We start from the raw sequence: 6180 nt of genomic DNA, 5'->3' as shown, positions 1-6180 counted from the left end.
GGGCCCATTTTTCTTGCAAAGCATCTTTGTTTTATGACACTAGGACAAACTATTCCAAAAATAGCTCTTTTTATTTCTGCAAGAATTCTTTAAAAAGTATTCTTAAAAAGTTCAATGTTTTCTTCTGGTCACATTGTTTCTATATCCTACTTTTATTAGCAGGAGGTCTGGCTAGGCTTCACCAGCAGATCTTCTATTAGCTGTTTTTGAGCCTTCACTATTGCAGTGGAAAGGATGACTAGAAGCCCTTTTAGCATAAAATTTCTTTAGGAAAGTGAAAATGGATATGCGCAAAGGAAAGATACTAGGGCTCTTTTTTATGTAAAGAAGGAGGTGGCTAAAGCATCTGAGAATGTTTAATACTCAGCTGATAAAGGTGGAGGTGGTAGTTGTGTCCTGTGGAGTCAATAGTGACCCTGTACAGGGTTTCTGAGGCTGTAAATCTTTAGAGGAGCAAAAAGCCTTATCTTTCTCCCACAGAAACATTGGTAGTTTCAAACTGCTGACCTTGAGGTTAGCAGCCTGACTTGTAACCACTATGCTACCAGAGCTCCTTGAACTGATAAGATAGAAGGGTACTATTTATCTAAAGGCAGGTATGCTGAAATAGAAACAAATCATACATTGACTAAAAGTTTGCATTTTTAATACGCCATTTAGCTATTTCAAATTGAATAGTCAGATTGTAAAGAAGGTTAGAATAGATAAGTAACTAGTGAGTCCTATAAATGTGAAATCAATGTTTACTTGTATCAAATAAATGGAGGTAATTAGGCATGGCAAATAATGTGAAAGGCTAAGATGAGAAAAAGGAAGACTTGAGATGGCCCAGGAATTGTGAAATTAATGCCTTTACAAATGATGTATATTCACTTCAAAATGAAGTGGATGCATTCATGCAGTTTTAAAACTTGAATTTGGTTCTGTATCAGGTTAATGTGGCCAATTTGGTCCAGCAGTTGATTAAGATGATTTGGAAAAGTAAAACAAAAGCAAAACCAGTGAAAAATAGTTTCATGTCTAAACAGCAATGCATTAATGAAATCCTTTCATTTGATGCTATTGTGAATAGAATTTGGATGGATCAGTGGATTTCCATAATTCATTCTAAATGATAGTCCCTGTGCTGCATGCTGAAGGTAATAACTGGGAGTAAGACACATTCTCTGGCTTAAACAGTCTTTAGTGACTTCATGTGCAGCATTTAGGTTAATTCTGGCATTCTACTGTACTGTGTGGCTCTGTGGGCGAATGCATCAGACTGCCAAGTCATTTGAACTGCAAGGTCGGTGGTTGAAGCTCAGCAGCTGCTCCTTGGAAACCCTATACAGGGTCGGTATGGGTTGGAATTGACTTGATGGCATTTAACAACAACAACAACAACTGTACTGTGGAAAATCTATAGTGTGGCTCTAGTTTGCCCCTTGTCATAGATTTATACTGACTTCACACATTCATTAATTTATTCATTGATTAAGTGTACAGATGTTCTCATACAGTTTATCATCTTGTCTTTTGAATAAACCAACACTTTTGGATGTTTAGTCAAAAGACAAGATAGTAAACAGATGTAAGGATGCGTTCTAATCTTGCAATCCCAGATTAAATTTAATTATGGCATTCTTGAGTTCCAAAATGATCCATATATATAGAGAGAAGATAAATTATGACAGATTACCATTTTTAAGGACTACCTAATTCTTTTTTTTAAGTTTTTACCTCTGTCACACTTAGCCCATGCGAACCTGCCTTGTTCTTGCATTCCCCTCCCCTTTCTTGTGTATTGCCCCACCCAGTAGCACCCAAGCTATCCTTTGTCTATTCCTCACCCTATGCTCTATTTTCCCCTTCTTCCCTCGTCTCCTCTCATCCCATACATCCTGGTGATCACCAAATATATATATATAATTTTTCCCCCTTTTGGGGTAGGTTCTTTTACTTACTCTTTTACAATAATGGTCCTATGCAGTATTTCTCCTTTTGTGACTGACTAATTTCATTCAGTGTAATGTCCTCAAGGTTCATCCATGTTATGCGGTGGCTTGCAGCTTCCTTGTTGTTCTTCAAGGTAGCATAGTATTCCATTGTGTGTATGTAGCACAGTTTATCTATTCTTCAGTACATGGACACTTAGTCTGTCTCCATCTTTTTGCTATTATAAATAGTGCTGCTATGAACATTGGTGTGCATATTTCTACTCATGTTATGGCTCATATTTCTTGTGTGTAAATACCAACAAGAGGAATTGCTGGATCATAAGGTATTTTCTAATTCTAACCTTCTGAGGAAACACCATATTGCTTTCCAGAGAACTACGTATTGATAACATGTTACTACAGTTAGAGGAAGACAGGAGATTTTCTAAGTGTTGCTTTTTTTTTTTTTTATAGCTTTTATTTTGAATTGAGTGATAGTTTACAGGGCATATCATCAATTTTACACTCAACAAATCATATTTTATTTCATTGCAATGATTACAATCCCCCCATGAACCATCAGTTAATGGTATTTCCCCTTTTATTTTTTTGATGTACACAAAACACCCACAATATATATACTCGTTTAAATGTCCAAAAGGCACATTTTGCATGCCAACCTCCTCCTCACAAGCATGTAGACTTTCTCATTCCATGGACCTAGAGTCCTCAGCTGCTCTATCTCTCTATGCCATTGCCTTTGCCTCCTTCTCTGCTGTCGCCATTTTTCTGATTCCGATCCCATGTTCCACTCATGCTCTTTCCTCTTGATGGTTGTAGGGTCCTCTCTTCCCCCAGGTGTTGCTTTTAATACTCTATATAATGATGTTTCAAAACTCAGTCCGATGAGTTTTCAAGTTTCTTTCTGGTCATTTGGAAAATCCCTCAGATGAAGTTTTTACATTTTGGATGGATGTCCACCACCTTGAAATCACTGCCTACCGCACTTCATCATTCCTTAGGATTCTCAGCTGCACTTCATCATATATCATTGTCTTTTAGCCTGCTCTGGCCACTCCATCTCACACTTCATCACATCCTGCATTCTTTGTGGGTTTTCAGCTCTGTTACAGAATTTGTCTCCATGTTCTGCTAATTCATTATTTTCAAACGAAATATAAATAAATCAAACTCTGTTGGTATCTAGCATAGTTCTTTTTAATTTATCAGAACAGGTATTTTCAATTGCTAATTATGAAAAATAACTTTCTCTGATAAAATGTGGTCAAAGGGACACTATATAGTTTCTGGACTTTATTCTTTTCTCCATAGAGTAAGCAGCATATTACAGGCACCATTGTTATATTAAACTGAAAGGAGAAAAAAGATGCTTGCTGTCTGCTCTATGGGGGTGTAAGCATTATGAGCTGGAAACATTGCTTTAGGTGATGGATCATGAAGTAAATTTCAGAGTAGTGAGTATCATTCATTTTTGTCACCTTCTTTACACTAAACAGTTAAGTAAATTTGTCTATTCTGATTTACCAACACAGGCAGAATGTTTGGGAACAAATCTGGATCATCTGAAAGAAAAATCTCAGTTTAAAATCTTAGAAGTACTGTTGTACTTTGTTTACTATTGATTTAAGTAGATTTTCCTGTGAGTGAATTATTTGCTTCCCATTGCTTTGTAATGCAAAATTTTGATAGATTTGCTATGTATAACTTAGGCAAAGAGTGCTAAGCACTCTTTGCCTAGGTTATACATAGTAATACCTGAGAATATAAAGGGGAGTCCCTGTAAGGAAAAAAAAATTCCCATATTGTTATATAAAGCAATACCTGAGAATATAAAGGGGAGTCCCTGTAAGGAAAAAAAAAAATCCCAAACAAAAAAGAAAACTAGTTGCCGTTGAGTCAATTCTGACTCATAGTGACCCTGTCGTTTGCAGAGTAGAACTGCACTCTATAGGGTTTTCAGGGCTGTGACCTTTGAAAGCAGATTGTCAGATCTTTCTTTCTTTCTTTCTTTCTCTCTATCTCTCTTTCTTTCCACTCAACTCATTGCATCTTGTTTCACTGTAATGATTACAATCCCCTTTTTGATGTACACAAAAACATGCAGGGTTAATCATTTAAACAATCAAAGGACACATTTTGCAAACCAGCCCCCTGCCCTCTCTTTCCATGAGTCTAGAGTCCTCAGCTGCTCTATCTCTCCATGCCATCTCCTCTGCCTCCATCTCTGCTATCGCTGCTTCTCTGGTTAGGATCCCATGTTCCCCTCATGCTCTTCCCTCTTTGCTCGTACTAAGTTCATCTGTTTCTGGAATGTAAGATGAACTACTCCCGGCTTTTTGTTATGCAACTTCTACCTTTGCAATTGTGACAATCACAATTAGTCATAATAACAATTGTTGTTGTTGTTGTTAGGTGCCATCAAGTTGGTACCGACTCATAGCAACCTTCTGTACAGCAGAACGAAACACTGCCTGATCCTGGGCCAACCTCTCTACTGTTGCCATGCTTGAGTCCATCAATGCTGCCACTTGGCCAATCCATCTCGTTGGGGGTCTTCTTTTTCTCTGACCCTCCACCTTACCATACATGGCATATTTCTCCAGAGACCGGAGATTATGTCCGAAGTATGAGAGATGAAATTTGGCCATCTTGACCTCCAAGGAGCACTCTGGCTGCACTTCTTCCAACACAGATCTGTTGGTTCTTTTGGCAGCCCATGGCACTTTCATTATTCTCCTCCACACCATAACTCAAAAGCATCAATTCTTCTATGGTCTTCTTTATTCACTGTTTAGCTTTCACATGCATATGAGGCTATTGAAAATACCATGACTTGGGTCAGGTGCACCTTAGTCCTCCAGCTGACATCTTTGCTCTTCAACACTTTAAAAAGGTCTTGTGCAGTAGATTTGCCTAATGCAATACGTCATTTGATTTCTTCACTTCTGCTTCCGTGAGTTTTGATAGCTGATCCAAGAAGAATAAAGTCCTTGACAACTTCAATCATTTCTCCATTGATAAGAATGTTGTTTATTGGTCCACTGGTGAGGATAATAACAATTACTCACTGTTAAATCAAAAGAATCCTGTGACCCATCTAGACAAGATGGAAAGTATTCAGTGAAGATACTACCTTCCCCCGATAGCTCTGAAACTAAACTCCCTTTTGAAAACTTGTAAGTCAGCCACTTTGTACCTCTATAGTCGTCCCATTTTAAGTAGCCAATGTATGAGTTGCCCATCCCTATCAACCCTGTATACTGAGGGGATATGCTTGATCCTTGATTTGAAGACTACTTCCCTCTCAGTTGATATTTTGTGCTACTATATTTATAAGATAAGGTCAAGTACATCAAATTGTTGCAATTTACACTCTCTTCCTGTATTAAATTTATTTTCCTGTAATCAAGTTTTTGTCATCAAGCCATCCAAGCTACGTCAAATAGGCACCATCTGTAAGTTTGGATGTTCTTGTGCATCTCCCCCACTTCATATCAACTGGACAGTTTACTGTCAGCTTTAGTCCCAAGTGGCTAGGTCAGTGTCCATGGGCTCAGTGATTCCCAAGTATCCCCAAACTTCAGACCAACCAGCCCTGTCTCTTCTCTCTCTTTCATTTCAAGGCCAACAGGAGTCTATGGATCATGGTCAAGATCAGCCCACATCTTCGTTCTTGCCATTCCCCCACTTCCACTCACAAGTAGAACAACATAGTCACCAGTGAGCTTAGAAACCTGCTTGTGTGTTCCCTTTGAGTTTCAGTCTTGGAGGGAGCTTTGTCCTGAAGAGACTTGATGGCTTGCCTTAATGGCTCCCCGGCAAACAACTTGCTTGTCCTTATAATAGCCGAAGACTATTTACCTGCTGGTCTTTCTTTCAAGAATTGTCTTCTGTTCCTCTAGCCACTCTGGGTTGATTTGTTTGTCCTTTCAAGTGGGAATGCCCCACCTCAGAAAGTTCTGTATGGGGTTTAGGATTCCATCTAATGCCAATTAAGGTCCTATACTCTACAAAGGCTCTACAACAAGCCTATTTCACTGGGCAAGTTCTAGGACCCTTTTTAGGTATTTCCATCCATTATAACCTGAAGACAGGCTTGCAAACTTTCTGTAATCATATTTCCTGATGTTCCTTTTTATCCCACTCAAGTGTCTATTTTATATTAGTAAGCAGGGGGAACCAATATCCAAAATACAATCTATCACCCTTAACATTATTTCTCCTCATTTATCCATTCAGATTA

This window comes from Chrysochloris asiatica, unplaced genomic scaffold, assembly GCF_000296735.1.
Source record: "Chrysochloris asiatica unplaced genomic scaffold, ChrAsi1.0 scaffold00066, whole genome shotgun sequence".
NCBI classification, from domain to species: Eukaryota; Metazoa; Chordata; class Mammalia; order Afrosoricida; family Chrysochloridae; genus Chrysochloris; species Chrysochloris asiatica.
Note: the sequence above shows the minus strand (reverse complement) of the source record.